This window comes from Mytilus californianus, unplaced genomic scaffold (assembly GCF_021869535.1).
Source record: "Mytilus californianus isolate M0D057914Y unplaced genomic scaffold, xbMytCali1.0.p SCAF_12, whole genome shotgun sequence".
In the NCBI taxonomy this organism is placed as follows: Eukaryota; Metazoa; Mollusca; class Bivalvia; order Mytilida; family Mytilidae; genus Mytilus; species Mytilus californianus.
The window spans coordinates 32,166,396-32,184,906 of NW_026262604.1; the positions used below are offsets into that span (position 1 = coordinate 32,166,396).

The 18,511-nt window shown below is 32.0% G+C and overlaps 1 long non-coding RNA gene across 1 annotated transcript; it reads left to right on the forward strand.

The window, feature by feature from the left end:
• Positions 1-2,296: 2,296 nt before the first annotated feature.
• On the forward strand, positions 2,297-8,073 carry LOC127721714 (uncharacterized). Its single transcript, XR_007991406.1, has 4 exons — positions 2,297-2,352; positions 5,597-5,707; positions 6,396-6,530; positions 7,471-8,073. It is a non-coding gene; the product is annotated as an uncharacterized LOC127721714 (long non-coding RNA).
• Positions 8,074-18,511: the final 10,438 nt, after the last annotated feature.

Sequence of the window (18,511 nt, forward strand, 5' to 3'; positions counted from 1 at the left end):
CTGATGATTGACCAAATATATAATTAGATTGTATTTATCTATTTAAATAAGAGAGTTGAAACGAGGTCAAATCCTCATGTTTTACTATATATAATAATACAACTTTTTTTTTGTTGAATCACTAAAATTTTACTTGAAATGGATTTTGCAAATCTCCCGATAAATTAAACTTGGGTTTAAATATCTTTGTGATATCATTTACCATTTATTTTAAATTGGAGTTACAAATTGTGAATTTCTATATTGTTTGAATTAAAAACCCGAGAATTTCACTTCCTTACAATTTAAAGTGCAAGGATGTCCGTGTCGAAGGCCGTACTTTGACCTATAATTGTTTACTTTTTAAACATTGTGACTTGGATGGATAGTTGTCTTATTGGCACTCATACCATATCTTCATGGCAAATTCTATATTACCTTTCACGGAGACGCTTGATTATTTATGCGCTTTACTAAATAGAGATGACTGTTATGTACAAGACGTCATAGTTTATAACTTTGAATTTGAAATTTAACAGACAGTAATAACAGAACATTAAGTATAACAAAGTAAATAACACTTAACTGAAAGGGTGATAGAGCAGATTAATACCCCTCGAAAAAGCATTGTCAACCTTGGCTTCGCCGCGGTTAACAATGTTTTCTCGGGGTAACAATCTGCTCTATCACCCTCTAAGCTATATGTTATTTATATAATATTATATATCGATGAGATTTTAATTTCCCTATACCAATTATATTGAATCAAAACAATGGTTTCTTATATTAATATTTATCTTACTGCAATTACAAGTTTATAGTAAAATACAACTTCCTATTCAAATACGGGATAAAGGCGGCCCCTTTTGACTGCCAATAGAAATGAGCTATGTTGATAAGACAGAAAATTAGTCCTTGTATCAGGCCGCTTATGGACACCTCAAAGCGGTTTCGTAATGTTTAATAACGTGCATAGAACGTAACACTACTAATACATGCCTTATTCTGACTGGACAACTAGATTTCAAATACAACAAACTTGGTCGAAAAGTCCTAGTAATACTACTTTCATTCGCCAAAGAAAATGACAGTAAATCTTGATGACTTTTATATCTATATAGATGATCTATTTATAAATCTATTTGAAACTTTATACCAAAAACACCCTATCAATTATACAAACATTCTGTTAAATTCCATTTTACATCTAAAATGACAATTTCCTAAACTGGTCGCTTCATGGAGAATGTAAAATAGGATGACATCAAATATTATTTTATAGGTCTAATTCCTGTAGGTGTCGAACTAAATAATTTTGTAATCTCAATAATCTAAACATGGGTTTTCGTTTCAAATAATATACTTCTCTACCATGAAAACAAGTAGGACAGAGACAATCCACGTTTTAAAATGTTTATAGTTTAGAGAATCAAAGAGAGACTGATACTAAACCCTAACGGAAGGGATTGTACTTGATTTTCATATGATGAAGACATAATCTTTCAATCAGTTTTATTGAGGGTTGGAGCTGGCATGTCAGTAACTGCTAGTAGTCCATTGTTAATTTATGTATTATTGTCATTTTGCTAAGTTTCCTTTGTCACCTATTCTGACATCGGACTCAGACTTCTTTTAAACTGAGTTTTACTCTGTGTATTGCTGTGTGTTTGTTTATTCTACATTGGCTATAGGTATAGGGGGAGGGTTGAGATCTCACAAAGTCAAGAGACTATGGCCTTTATAAGTCATGTATGTTTTTTTTTTTTAATTTTAGTTCATTTATATGTTTCGGAGTTGAGTGTGATGTCCATTTTCACTGAACTAGTACACTCTTTATTAAGGGGCTAGCTGAAGTACGCCTCCGGGTGCGGGATTTTCTCGCTGTGTTGAAGACTCATTGGTAGCCTTCTTATCTTTGGTTGGGTTGTTGTCTCTTTGACACATTCCCCATTTCCATTCTCAATTTTATGTTTCACCCACCTGCATCATACATGGTCACTCTCCTAATACTTTTCATGACAAATCTATTTTAATTGATCCTGTATAGCTAATAATGTTTTCTATTTAGTTCCATATATGAAATGTAGTCTGAACAGATACAACATGTAAATAGGACAGGGTTGCACAAACATCAATTAAATTTAAAAGTCACCTTCATTGTCATGTGTGCCATCCAGTCCATGTTTCTTAAACAAATTTTAAAAAAAAGACAAACAGTACATTTAGCGATTTTTGGTTATTATTTTTCAAATTTGTTAACTGCGACTTAAAAATGTGTCCAATCAAATGAAAGCACAACCTGACTTTGATATATTTAAAAGAAGATGTTGCGTTAGCCGAGCAATATTCTGGTTTACACTGAAGACAACAAATGTAAGTATTTGATTAAGATCATTTTGAATGTTGAAATATTCATTTCATTCGCAATGCTGTAATCGATATTTAATTGAATTAATCTCGTCCGACATCGTTCGTGTTATTTTAAGTTAAATAAAGTTAAATATCATGTATCTATATATCATTTAGTGTATTCGGTGCTCACGGATCGTTCAAGAGTTCTTTCAACGTTTGCAGATTGGCGTCTTCTTGGTAGAGTCGTAGGAAATTGTTAACCTTTGAAAGTTGACTCCACGATAAATATTTAGTTAGATCTGTAATTGACTATTGTTATAGTGGGAGGTTTGGTCCTCCGTATATTCTGGTTCATCCAAGGTTGGCAAAGTATATATCCGTGCAGGAAAACCTTTGAGGGCTGAGCAATATCTCTAGAAATTGGTTAAACTGTGCAGTAAAGGGGAGTATAGGGCAGTAAGAATTTTCACAGGTTTTATTTAAACAAATCAGTGTTTGTAAATAGTGTATTTAAGTGTAGGGAATTTAGTTAATCGTTAAATTAGATTCAAAATCTGACGTGAACTTCACGCGAATTAACATCAAACGAACATAAACGTGAAACTCACGTGAACTGATTTCATGTAAGGAAATTCACGTGAAATTCATATGATTTTTTTTTCACATGAAATCAACGTGAATTTCACCTCCAATGAGCTTAAACGTGGACCGCACGTAAACAGATTTTCCGTGAAAATCACATTAACTTTTTTCACGTAAAATTCACGTGAATTTTCAATTTTTTTCGAAAAACATCTTTATCTTCAAATTTAATTAAAAGCATGGAAATTTAGGAGAATAATCTATAGATCTATCCACAAAAACTATTCTTGTTTTTCCATGTTTGTATAAGAGTTGCTTGACCAATATCAATTTGATAAACTATATAATAAGTTTAAAAAAATGAACTTATGAATTCAAATGTTTGTGTTCTTATATATCTTTGTAAGACCTAAATTTTCTTAAAAATTTCTGCCAATATTCCTTATTGCTAAACAACGCAAGTAAAACCCGAGTTTTCCCCACTTAGTTTAACCCGTTGCGTACATTTGAAAAGTATCTGTACAGGAATAAGTCAGGAATTCCACAGTTTCAAATTATACCAATAATGAATGTCTGTGGATATTTTATACTAAAATTTACCAGTTGGATATAAATAAAGGTTCGTCCATTTGTTATTCCACATGTTAATATCATCAGTCTGTTTTTTAGTGTCCCGTATCACATAAACAACTATGAAGGTAGTACTAGTATTTGGACTGTTTTTGGGAACAACTTTGTGTAAGTATAATAACGCCTGTTTACAAATTTGTCGTAACAATGTTGTCTTTTACCGAACATACAAATCTATATTCATAGAACGCGAAATACACCCTAGATGTTTATATTTGTTCTTACTTGACATAGACTGTTATCACATTTCTGTTTTATTCAAAATCTTCTCATTTCTTTTCCCTTAGTATTAAAGTAGTTTATATAATTTATTTTGCCTATGTATCGTGTGTATTGTTGAATTACTGTTGCTTCAACATTTGTTTATGTATATTTATGAGTAATTAGTAATCATATGTTGAGTACTAGCTTGCATTATAAAGTGAACAAAATGTTAACCTATAAGAGCCTTTCAACCAAAAAAGACATAGATTTTAATGTCGATAAATACAGGTTATTGTTGTTGGGAAGCTAGTGATCTTGTTGTAGTCTAACACGGACATGTATCAGCATTAAGGTACAGACCATTCATCTTTTGTGAGTATTTGAAGAAATATTTCAATTAGAATGAGGCGCCATATTAACATGATTAAATATCTGTATCTCCAAAATATAAAAAAATATAATACCCAACCTTCGATAAAAGCACTGTTTTATTACGAAATGCTATCTTAATTTTAAGCGTACATGAAAGTAGCAAAATAACGTTCAGCATAACATTCTGTATTTGAAGAGTGAATACTATTGGAGATTTAGAGCAAACAACTCTTATATCAAAGCCATTTTACTCCTTGAAAGGTCGAGATGAATCACTAGATATTGAATAGGTTTTTTTTTGTTTGTTTAATTTGCAATTCAGAATTGCATGTGTATCACTATTAAATTTGGAACTGTTAATCATGTCGGAGCTTACCATAAGTTTTGATGGGGTTCGTGCTAATCTTTTGTTACCTGCCTATTTTCTTTTTGACGGTTGTCTCTAAGTAATCTTTTATTAAGCCATGGTGTCTGTTTTTCTTCGACTTGTGTTTTTAATGGCCCCTAGTCTCTTCTTCCTTTTTTAGCATTCGGAATGTTTGATAATAACTCAATTGTCATTAAGGTCAAGTTACAGTATGTTGTTGAAACATAAATTTCCGTTTTAATGATGTAAAATAATAATAGGGTCACCGACTTCGTGTTTACGGTATACATCATTGAAAGTGGTTGTATTAGTGAAAAATACCACAAAATGTCAACATAATCGTACCGTCATCGCCTTGCAGGCCGTAAAACGTTAGTTTTTGACGTTTTTCACTACCAACTATGTACCAGATTGATTATTAGACAAAAAACGAAGACTGTGACCATATGATTATTTTATATCATTAAAACGGAAATTTATGAATCAACAACATAGTTTTTAAGAAAAATCTATGTATTAGAAATAAGAGATTTGATGATTGTAAGTCAAATTTAAACAGGTTTTCTCCTATTTTATGTGCTTTCTATACAAATGTTCCCCTATCTTGAAAGAATTCAATCAGTAATATTTCAGATAATAAAAGAGATAAATGCATTATTTTTTCGATTTTCAGTTATAAGTCAACGAGCCAAGGTTGTATGCAAAATTTTAGCAAAATCTGTGATGTAGCCCACTCACTGTTCCTTGACCTTAAATTAAATGCCTTTTCTGTGCATGTTGCAATAGAATATTACTAACATAAATTAAAATTAGAAAAATAATCATAGTGACTATTAAGATAGTTGAATTTTACACTAATATGGTATTGTTTTCATTATTGAATCTACAGTATTTATCAGTCTCTGTCACTTTAATTTGTAGAATGCATATCATTAGATCCAATGATTACAGTTTATTTAATATTTACCAAAAAAATTCACAATTTTGTAAAATACAGTCATGACAATTTTTTTATTTACTCAATAATGTTTTTATCTTTTTTTTTTTCAAGCATTTTTGTACCCATGTTGTGTAAAACAATCATTAATCAATCAAATATTTTTTTATCAGGCTGTATTGACGATCAGTATGAATGTTTAGACGGACAATGTATCGACTCGGATTATCAGTGTGATAACTGGATTGATTGCAGTAGCGGAGAAGACGACATGGGATGTTCTGGTAATAACAGCGTAACCTTTTCTATTCCAAAAATATATGTTTTTTTCTTATAGATGGAATACAATTTGACGATATGTTTTTTACATCCATATATTCCTACATGGTTTCTAAACAATAAGATGAATGTCAGAGGAACATTCAAATTCGGAAGTTTGAAAAGACACCGAAACACATCCTACCATGAACAAAGTACAATTAATATCAAAATCATTTGCGCATGCCATAAACTCTAAAATTGCCAAACAAGACTCCAATCTCAAACCAGAGAGTTTACCTGGTATTCTTAACGGGTAAGCAATTCTTGCGTAATCCATTAGGTTGCGATAGTTCAAAATGAAAAACACACTTTATAAATTTCGTGCGTCCCTAGCGCTTTTCCTTTTTTACCTAATTTGTTACACTGTAGATAGAACATGTCATATATGATTTAATACATAAAATACCATAGGCTAGATTAACAATCACTGTTAAAAGAATATATTAAATCATCTATACCATGTTCTACTGCTTAAGCTATGTATCAAATCACTGAAGAAATTTTCTATCTGCAACACCTTTTCTATTAAATTGTAACTCAGGTCAAAAGTTAGTTAGTTGTATAGCCTTTATTGATATACTGATGACATTTGGCATTTATGAAGCTGCAAAAGCGTTTTGAATTTTACAAACACTTTCATAACATCTACAGGTTGTGGAAGTAATCAGTTTTCCTGCGCTAATGACGATAAATGTATTTCCTGGCATTGGGTGTGCGATGGTGATGATGACTGTGGTGATGGCTCGGACGAACGTGGGTGCCACAATCTTTGTTGGAATATCTATAGTAAGTAAAAGTATTTTCCTGATGTTCTTGTTGAAGCTGTCTGCAATTCAGAAAAATATATATCACAATTGATTTATACCTAATATGGCAAATGAGTCGTTTAACTTATATGTTTTAGCCTTCGACAAAAAAAATATCCTGGTAATTATTAAACAATTTGAGAAAATGTTAATTTAGAGATGATTTCATTAAGGACATATAAGTAATTTTAATGATTTTTTTATATTTCTGTACTTGCCATGCTTGCTGTATCAAAGTTTTTGACTGATAACGGAATGCAGTTTACTGGGTTACGTGAAAAGGAAATACATGTACCGTTCAAATTACCAGTAGTTGACTTCAAACATAGAAGACAATAACCGAAAACTTAAACAGAAAAATGTAACAACTGTATACACTGAAAAAAAACTTAACAAAGAGAAAAAAGACCGATTCAATCTACATTTGATTACATAGACATGCGTACAGCTGTCAATAAATGACGTCGTAGAAAAATTGGACTATCAAAATCAAGCGCTCCAGGAGAATATATTTATATGTTTTGCATAAGTATACACCTTTATTGGCCGTTTCCTAAAGGAACTTCTTTATAAAAAATAATGATTCGCTAATAGTACACCGAATTAAAGAAAAAGGAACATAATCATATGCCCTTCAATTGAATAAACTGCATTTTGTTTTAAAATGTTTTTTACTAATGGCCTTACTCATAATTATACTGCTGTTGAAACACTTCCTGTTGTTTTGATAGAAAATAAACTATTTTATGTTTGTGTTACCATTTTAATTGCTATATTGTAATTAGTTTCACCTTTTGTTTTGGCCAGTAAACTGTTGAAAGGTTCTGCACCCTTATCTCGCTCCCTATTCGATGCCATCATACCAAAAAAGTTTGTTTTTTTCTGACATTAACATAATTTGTTATTTTATTTACATACAGACCAAAGCGGCAGACGCAGTATTACAAGTACTAGTGCTGACAAAGTAGTATCCAGGGGTGTCGACAAAGGAGGTAAAGTTAAAGCTGCTGGAACAAACCTGTACAAAAAGAAAAACGAAGCAGACAAAATAGCTCATAAACTTGAAAAGCTCAGGTTGCTTAGGAAGGGAAAAGGTGGAAAATAAAAATGGAAACGGAAGACTATGCTCGCAAACAATTGGAATCGTCCATGGACTATGATATTAACGTTTGTTTTTTAAACAATCATTATTAATATTCTTTAATGTTATATAATCATGCATGTATGTCATTTAAACGCTTAACTTTGTATTTATATAATTTTAAGCTATAAATCATTTGATAATATCTTCCAAAGTGTTGGACATCAATTAATGACAATATATGTTCATATTTTACACTTTAAATCAAGATGAAATATATAAAAGGTAGACAAATGCTCTACGTTCTTTGATATAACGACCAAAATGTTAATCAATGGCGATTTAAATATTAAGTTAGAGCCTTACTGATAGTACATGATACACTGGTGTTATTGCATTTAACATAAACATAGCTCATTCTAACTTCTATCTTGTCTGAATAAAAAAAATTCTTGCAAATGAATTTTTCTTTTTAAATATGATTTATTACATCGTCATAATTTATAGTTCAACATCCAGTGGTTAGTATTATATGTATAGCAATGCGGATAACATAAAAATATCAGGACTCCGACACTGAGCCTTATTTTCTTCATCCTTGCTCTTACAGTATGAGAAAACCAATTCGTCATACATTATCGTACAACTGTCTCGTGGATGACCAATTTCAATTTGATTCTTCCCTACTATATTGCGTGTTTAGCGCAGAAACAGTTATTGACAATTTTTATCAGTCTGCTCTCACTCCACCGTGGATCGAACCAACGACTTCCGGTATGTAGGATGGTAGGACCACCAAGTTGACTCAATTATATTTGTATAAGTATATATATATATGAATTTGTGACTATTGCAATGTTTCTCGGTGTCTTAAAACCAAAATATGTCATTACTATCAGATGTAACTGAAATGTTGAATTATACAACAAAATTAGCCATAGAAATTTACCATTTTCAATTATAAAGTCTCGAAATGTTGTTGTATACGTTGAGAGTCTTAAGATACGTAATGAATATCTTCCTATTCAACGTTTGTATTATGTTTTTTTGTTTTTGTTTTTCAAATTTGTCATTGAGCATAACTGACGAGACGTGTGTTGTCAAAATGAACATAGAGCGCAGTAAAATTGGTACTGTTATTAGTACCGGGGTATCTATTAATCGATACGTCTGCTTTTGAACTTTCAAATAAATAAGGTTGATAATTTGGTACTCCAGACACGCGTTTCGCTTTCATCAGACTCATCAGTGAGTGATGATAGAATGAAAACAGTTAAAAAAGCAAAGCAATTACAATGTTAAAGAGCATTGAAACCCAAATATTTCCAAAAAATTGTGCCAAATCTTTCTAAACCCATCTTGGATAAAAAAATCTTCGTGTTCCTAATATCAATAAAATTGGCGAATATTTTATTTATAGAGAATGACAACATCTATGATATTTCATGGAAGCACAGAAGAGAAGAATAATTGGCCGGTGGTTATTTCGGGGACGAAACGTCCCCCAGCAGTGATCTCTACCCATTGGTTGTAAAAACTAATTAAAGAAATCTGGCTTTCAATTTGATTCTCTAACCTTGGCACTCCAAATGCGTGTTTTGTCCAGAGACAACTCATCAGTGGGGTTCAAATTAAAACAGTTGGACAGCTAAATCAATTACAAAGTTGAACAGTATTGAAAAAAAATCCCTCAAATTGAGCAAATTCTGGTTACGGACATCTGTGCCTGTGTGTACAAAAACCTAAGTGTTTCGAATGAATAAACAAAATATTTAATGACTACACTTATTGCATGTCAGTACACAAGTGCCGATAAGTTGGCTTGTGATACCATGGGGAACAAAAAACCCACCGATAGGACCTAGACCCAGTAGTTGATAGAACTTTCAAAGATATGTGGCTTTTAATTGTGTACACCCGACGTGCGTGTTGTACAAGGCTAATCAGTGGCACTTGAATCAGCATTGTTTAATCACATGAAAATAGATAACATAGAACCGACAGTAAATAAGAAATGATAAAAAAGAAAACAAAGGAGAGAAATAAATAAATAACAAACAAACAAACAAATATAAAAATATCAAGAAAGAAACCAATGGCATAAGCAGGACCGCAAATCGGCTTGAGGCTATAGACATGCATATTAAATCTGAAGCTGAATACGTGACGTCTTTTTACAAAATACTTTGGATGCATACCGATTGATACTTCAATAAGGGGGGAGAAGGGGGGTTATTTGTTAGTTGCAATTGCCTGTGAACCAGCTTTACGTAACTTCACCCCGCTTAGATCGGTAGCTTTTTTTTTTTGTTTTAATGCCAATTATTTGTACAAGTCAATTGATTAAGACATGTTTTACTAACTACTAGTAGGTCTTTCCACTTTTCTGTGGAAAGTACTTTTGCTTTTGTTCTGATTATTAGGTCTTACCACTTATTAGTGGAAAGACCTTTTGATTTTGTTTTTGGTCATAGTAGAGACCTATGAGGTCCTTGCTTGATGACACCGATATTGAGGTGAAGGTCAAACTTGAAGTTTTAGATTTTGACATTTGCTTTAACTTCATATTGATATATGATAAGGCAATGGAACCTTTTGCATTAGGATGCAACCCATATGACGTAAAAAAAAAGTCAACCGTAAGTGACCTTGTTTAAACCGGAAGTAATTTTTTTACAATGAATCAAAAGTATATAGAACCATATATTTTTGGAATCAGTGTCACGTAACTTATTGTATAATACCGGAAGTGACATTTTTTAACCCGGAAGTAACATAATATATCCCCTATTTAAAAAAAAAAGTGTTTAGAAACCATATATTTTTGGAATCGGCGTACAGTTAGCTATCATCTGACACCGTAAATGACATTTTAACCGGATTTTAATATTTTCATATCAAAATATATCGTTTCGGATGGAAAGACCTGCAATTGTTCTCTGAACAGTTGTTTAACGTTAGGTCTTTCCATTTTCCCGCGAAAAGACCCTTTGCTTTTGTTTTGATTATTATAAGGTCTTTCCACTTTTCCATGGAAAGACCTTTTGATTTTGTTCTGATCATTATTTTTTTTTTTCTTCCGCCTAATTTTTTCAGTATTGTTGTTTCACAAGCTGTCGCTTAGAAATTTTGCATATTATGTTGAACAGTGTATACGCTTTTAAAAACTGACACCGATTAACCAAACACTGTTCTTTGAAAGAGTTATTACAACATACGCTGTTTTTCTTGTGTCCACTACTCCTTCGCAACCGTAAAAGAAACTGACTAATTTGTTTTACCAAATTGCTAGTTATAACTTCAGAATAAGGATGATCATTTGACAGAAGCGATCCGGAAACTCCATTTGGAAGTTATTTCCCCTTATGCATTTGATTTAAATGAAATGCATTTGTAACTGGTAAACAATAAGTGATAGAAACCCAGGGTCTTTTGATTTCAGGTCTTTGGTCTATCAAACAGAAAATTAGGTCAAGGTCAAAGGTCAAAGTCATGTTCTAAATTTTGATTTTGGCTTATGATCACTTCTTTCTAAAAACCGTATGAAATATTGATAATTTATTTTACTAAATTGTAAGATGTAACATGTCATAACACATACATTTTGGTTGAAAGGGTATGCTGAAATTTAATGGGAGTTTTCTCCGCTCTTATATTTAATATTATAACTCCAAAAAACGTAAATTAAGCATTTATCTGACACCAGAATTGACATTTTTTTTCTCATCAGCACATGCATTTGAGTCGTAAAGACCTTTAATTGTTCTCTGAACAAACGGTTATATTTTTTTTTTCGTCTTATTTTTCTCTTGCGCTGTTGTTGTTTTTTTTTTCAAAAGATGTCGCTTAGATTTTTTGTATATGATATGGAACAGTTTATACGCTTTTGAAACTGACTACGCTTAACCGAGCACTTTACCTCGTAAGAGTTTTCTCTCCGAACACAGTTGTTTTTGTGTGCTCTATTTTCTTTGCAACCGTAAAAGATTACGACAAAACTAGTTTACCAAATTGCTCGCGTTATCCTTAGATTGTGAAGAAAAAATTTGATGGAAGTGATCTAAAGATTCCATACGAGAGTTATTTCCTTTCATGTATTCGACATAAGTGAAATGTAATAGTAACTCTTTAACCACAAGTGATAGAGATCTAGGGTCTTTTGATTTGAGGATCTAGGTCCACAAAAAGAAAATGAGGTCAAGGTCAAAGGTCAATGTAATCTTTAAATATTTTGCTTATTTTTGTGTGTGCTACTGCTTAGAAAGTGTGATGTATATTGACAAAAGAATTTCACCAAATTCTTAGTTGCAACATGTCGTAACAGAAATTTTTTCTCCGAAGCGGTCAATTACATTTACTTGGAGTTTGATCCCTTGAATGTTAAAAATAAGATGTATGGTACTATATCTTATGAACAATACAAAGTAGAGACCCAAGGTATTTTGATATAAGGTCCTTGTTTGATGACCTTAAATTTGAGGTCAAGGTCAAAGGTAAATTTAATGTTCTAGATTTGAGACCTTTGCTATTACTTCATATTGATATATGATAAATCCATAGGGTCTTTTGCATTTGTTAGGAACACACATGACCTTGATAAGGTTATCTGGAATGACCTTCATTAAACTGGAAGTAGCAATGTTTTGCATTAATTCAATATAATTATATCTAGAACCATACATTTTTTTAAATCAGCGTCAAGTGACCTATCATATAATACCGGAAGTGACATTTTTCAAAACGGAAGTAACAAATTATCTCTCTTATAAAAGATAAAGTAGTGTACAGAAACCATATATTTTTGGGATTGAAGTAAATCACGTATTCCATATCAAAATATGTGTGTTTGGCGATGGAAAGAACTTCAATTGTTTAATACTTTTCTTCGCCTAATTTATGTTCTTGTGCCGTTTTGCTGTTTAGCAAGATGTGGCTTAGAAATTTGGTATACGACATCGAACAGTTTATACGCTTTTGAAACTGACACTGCTAAACCGGACACTTTTCTTTGTAACAGTTATCTCCCCAAAAACGGTCTTTCTTTGTCCACTACTCCTTCGCAACCGTAAAAGAAACTGACAAATTTATTTTACCAAATTGCTCGTTATATCTTCAGGATATGGAGAATAATTTTGACTGAAATGATCCGGAGACTCCATATGAGAGTTATTTCCCCTTATGCATTTGATTGAAGTGATCTGCATTTGTATCTGGTAAACCATGAGTTATAGAGACCTAGGGTCTTTTGATTTGAGGCCCTTGGTCCACCAAACAGAAAATTAGGTCAAGGTCATTATTTTGATTTTAGCTTATTATCACTGCTTTTTAAATCGTATAAGATATCGGCACAATATGTGTATTTAAGTGTAAGTTGCGACATGTCGTAACATATACATTATGGTTGAAAGGGTACGTTGACATTTACTGGGAATTTTCGTCCATCTTATATTCAAAATTACATGTATGGTAATATAACTCATTTACCATATAATAAAGACTTAGAGTCCTTTGATTTGAGGTCCCTTCTTTATGACCTTCAAATTGAAGTCTAGGTCAAAGTTTAAATTTACGTTCTGTTTTTTACCTTTGCTTTAACTTCTTATTGGTACATTAAAGACACATGGTCTTTTACGTTAGGTTGCAGACATATGACTTTGAAGAAGGTCAACCCTTTGTTTACCGGAAGTAGTCTTTTTTGCATTATTTTAATGTAAAAATTACACCAGAATTGACTTTTAAAGCCGGAAATGAATATTTTCCTATCAAAACATGTGCATTTGGGGTGAAAAGATTTTCAATTGTTCTTTAATTGTTTAAATTGTTTTAATTTGTACATATTGTTTTGCTATTGTTTTGCTGTTACACCACTGTCCCAGGTTAGGGGATGAGGGCTCATAAACATGTACATTTGCCAACTTGTGTATGAGCTTGTCCTAAGCCAGGAGCCTGTTATTCAATGGTTGTCGTTGGCTCATGTCTGTCAAGTTGATTTTTGTTCACTGTTTCGTAATAAATCAGGCTGGTAATTTTGTCATTTTTATCTATTTATATTTTGTCGTGTCGGAACAATTTATAGCTGACTATATGATATAGGTTTTGCTCATTGTTGAATGCAATTCGGTGACCATAGTTGCTGATCACATCTACGTCATTTGCTGCATATTTTTCTCTTCGGATATTATATCTTATCTTATAAATTCAATTCAATTACTGATAAATACTTTTTAGCATTTTGCGTTCTGAAATGAGCGCACATATTCTTTTAGGTTCCAAACAATGATAAAACTGATGATATGCTTCTAAGACGATCAACAGGTAAGTTGAATGGGCATAGGACATTTGAGCGAAAACAAAAACAAATAAACATAGGGTCATTTGAGCACCGACATCATAGGACATTTCAGCGCCGGAATATTAATCTTACCTAGATTTTCAAATAGGACGTTTTAGCGAAATTTTCGGTGATACTTTTGGATGAATTAAGAAAATATTTTTAATAAGTAAGAAAAGAGTAAGCTTTTAAAATTAACATATCTTATTGATTTTACACCAGAGTAATTCGCCCGGTTCTGGCTAGTTAATGCTTACTCGTAGTATCTCTACTTACCAATCAATTCTGCTATAATTCATTGGCTATGCAAATTTTCTTTGTTCTAAATTTCTATTAAATCTATAAAGTGAAATGTCCCTTGGCACTTTAGATCTTAATACTAATACATGTATATGTTAAAATGAATATAAATTGAACCGAGAAGAATACAGGAAAAAAGAGCCTTGTTTGCGACAGCACCTCAAAGCCGAACAGACAAGGAGAAGGAAGAGAATCTCCTGGACTTGAGTTCGCAGTACTGCTTGCAGGAAATAACGAGGGATTTTTATGTCAAAAGCCTGGGATATAAATTTCAAGCCCAATCAGACTTGTAAATAATGACATTGCCGAGTTTTAAGTTTTATGACAGTGTTCTTTGTTTTTTTCACAATTAAAAGATGTTTTCAACTTTGTGCGCTATAAACTCCGCTGGAGAACAGAAGGGGTTTGGACAGAATACTATTAAAAAAAGAAATGTGTTTTTAAGGTACAAACATTAAAAGAATAGTACATTGAATACGAATTCAGGTTGGTTTATTTTTTTTCTAAAAATACGCTTAAAATATTTCGAAACATAGTTTACGCGCATTAAATGCGCATATTTTTCGTCTGGAAATTTTTTTCCTCAAAATTAAGATGGAGAAGTTAACTAGTTATTTCTCATTATTAAGTTTTTGAACATTAAGTTCTATTTCACAGTTGTAAACAAAATAATTAAAATAAATAAGCTTTTGTTTATCATTATCAGAGAAAAAAGTTCTCAAAATTTAGATTCTTTTTTTGTCCGTAACTTTCAGTGTTCCCCTTTGTCCTACAGTCTATACCTTGTGAGCCGAGGAGATTATTTCAAAGTCCCTTTCCACCCTCTTTTTGTTCGACAAAAAAAAATGAGTTTCTAGATCCGTTCAAGATGAATCAATGCTATAATTGTTTCCAGTACCTGTTCAAACGTCCCGCCTTTTATCTTTAAATAACTTTGCATAACCCATAAATAAGATATTTTTTTAATTCGTTAACCGAATGTGTTTACAATATTTGCCACCAGACGTTATGCAAACAACCAGCAATTTATATATCATTACAGTTTGTGTACAAGTACATATACACGACAAAAAAATAACATTTTTGGAATTTGAGTAGGGTAACTCCTTTCCTGCATTAATTTCGGTCTATGTTTAGTAATTACATGCATGACCTTAGAGGAAGTGGCATAAAACATTTGTGATCTTCGTTTCGTACGTGGTAATACATCTCCTCTAGCCGTTACGTTTACGTAATGCCTGATTTTGAATGTTATCTAATTTTTTTTCAGTTGTAAAAGAAGCCAAATTATATATTTCACAACTATAATCAATTTTTCATCCAATCCATTTGAAAGATAAATATTTTGTTCTAAGTGTATGGCAGCATAGTTGCGCCCTATCTGGTTCTTGTAAGTAATTTCATACTAAATACAACTTACAAGAACCAGATGGGGCGCAACCAGCGATGCATACACTTAAAAAAAATATTCATGCACTTAGTTTGTAAATTTGAAATATGCTTAAGTTAAGTTTCTGTCAAAAATATAATCCTAAACAGATGCGGATCCAGGTTTTTGATAAAGAAGGCCCGGGGCCCCCAAAGTAAGCAATGTTTGGAGTGGTACACGTTAAAAGTCTATGCATCAACCATATATATAGCTACATAAGGGGAGTCAGTGCACCCCCCCCCCCAAAAAAAAAAAATCCGCCTCTGCTTAAACCATTTCCAATATATGATTGTAAAGTTATTAAGTTGTATTTACATTTTCCTTATAGTAATTATCATGACTACTTTTTTACTTGGAAAAAGTCTGTTTTGCTTAATCATATATTCCTGTTTTACAATCAATAATAAATTACAATCAATAATCAATATATCTATTCCTTTTGTCTTGATACCTCGTACAGAAACATTTTAACATTCTGACCAAACTCTAACTTATTAGTTGACGCACATCAAAGCCGTGCACCTATGGCAAATAACTTTGTCGGAAGAGAAATAAAACAAAGGCAAAATGATTTGTCCTTTTAATCATTGTAAATAAGAACAAAACATTTAATTATACATATTTAGTACTAATCTTTTCGATACAACTGTTAATTACTTAAAATAAAAAGATTATTGTTTAATCAGTTGTTATGTAAGTTGTCACGTGTCAATCGGTTCGCTGATTTTCGGCAATGTTCAATTGTTCAATTACTCATTTATTTGTGGTTCTTTTTCTATAAAATTAGGAATTTATGCATTTAATATCAGTCTCTACCATACTATGAAAACATCATGTAACAGCATCCCGTCTAGTCCTTAGTGCACTAAGGTTTCCTTAGCAGTGTTTAGACGTATCGTATTGCAATGTGAGAAAAAATGTTCGTAATAAAAACGTTTTACCTCATCCCTGACTCCTTCGTGCACAAAGATTATATTAGAAAATTAGAAAAAAATCTGAATTAATTGACAAATTCGAAAAACTATTTTATTTGCCTGTTTGACGATTATGAAATTATCGCTGCATGTTTTATCGGCGCGTGTCATACTTTTGTGATATGTCATGCATAACCAATGTTTATTGTGAAATATCAACGGTGATTAGAAATTGACTAATAACCAAGTTTTAAAGATGAAAATGTGTGCACTGAAGACTTTTATTGTAGGCTGTGAGATCCACAGTTTTAAATATTGTTGAATAATAGCGAATTTTAATGATAGGATTCATAAATATTATGCTTATTGAAAATCTTGAGTGAAATGGAATTCAGAAGAATAAAGCAATTAGCCTTGTGGCACCGTTAAAGTCCACAATTCCTCTAAAGTCAACAACACCGCTAATGTCCACAACAAATTTCCGCTAAAGTCCACAACGCCGCTAAAGTCCACAAACTTTCCGCTAAAGTCCACAAAATGACCTCCGCTAAAGTCCACAAAATGACCTCCGCTAAAGTCCACAAGAAAACGCCGTTAAAGTCCACAATAACAAGTTCTGCTAAAATCCACACAAAAACACCGTTAAAGTCCACACATTTTTTTTATTATGAGAATATCAATTCGCTTTTTTTTTTATCCCGGTAGTACAATACTAAGCATGGGCTTTTGTTGTTGGTAGTTATTTTTTATCAGTTTGATAAATGAAAAAAAGTACAGTATCTGTAGAAGATTTTGTTCCATTAATTTGATCTTTGTACAAGAGATTTACAATAACTACCCGACTCCGAGTCCGAGTACGAGTACGACTACAAATCATACAGGTAAGCTGTATTGGTGATCGCAAAATAATTTGTACACTAATCAATTTTACCGTGTTAAATCTTTAACTTGCGTTGCCATGTGATAAGACTAAACCATTCATCAAATGTATTTTTTTTACTGAAGGGTTGAAGAAAATGCTTTATCGATCATGCTCTTTGTAACGAGTTTTTTCTTCAGAATCTAATACTTTCACAACAATATTTTGCTCGTGTTATCTGAGCATGACTTCTATATGTTCTCTATTCTGTTGAGAAAAAAAAATTTTTTAAGTTGAATGGTCCTTTCCTAACTGATGAATTTTTTAAAGAGAATTGAATACTGTGAAAGTATTTTTATTCGTGGGTATCAATTTTCGTGGTTTCAGCAAAAGTTACATGTTCGTGGGTTCTTAAATTCGTGGATTTTAGTTTTCTGAAGAAAAAAAAATCGAGTGACGAATTGGAAGACTTCAGAATCGAATATTCGTGATATTAATCATATGTTGTTTTATAATGATTTGTGGTGCATTGTTAAACAAGGTGTTCATTTTCACTCACTTGTTCGTTCTTCATTAATAACAAATTCATAATATTTTGAATTGTAGAATCAATTATTATGACATAAAAAAGCAAGCCCAAAATGAAATCAGTATTTTTTTTTCGTATGAGAATTATGAAAAAAGAAACATTTCATTATCGCATATCATCAACGGATATCTGACTTTCATCGAAAAAAAATTATTTCTCATGAGAATTAAAATGTTAACCAGCCGTACATTTTAGATTTTTTAAAGATTAAATGGGTAAAATCCGGTCTGAAGTTGTACAAACAAAATGTATATTTCGTTCAAAGTACGTTGGTTTATATGACCGTATCCATGTAATCAAACCTACATGGGGATCTTTCCATGTCTGGAATTGGACAACAGTTATTATATTCGTTGGACAGTTAAATTCGTGGATAAAGCCATCCACGAAAACCACGAAAATTGGTACCCCACGAATAAACGTACTTTCATAGTAATACTATTGTTCATTTTTTTTGG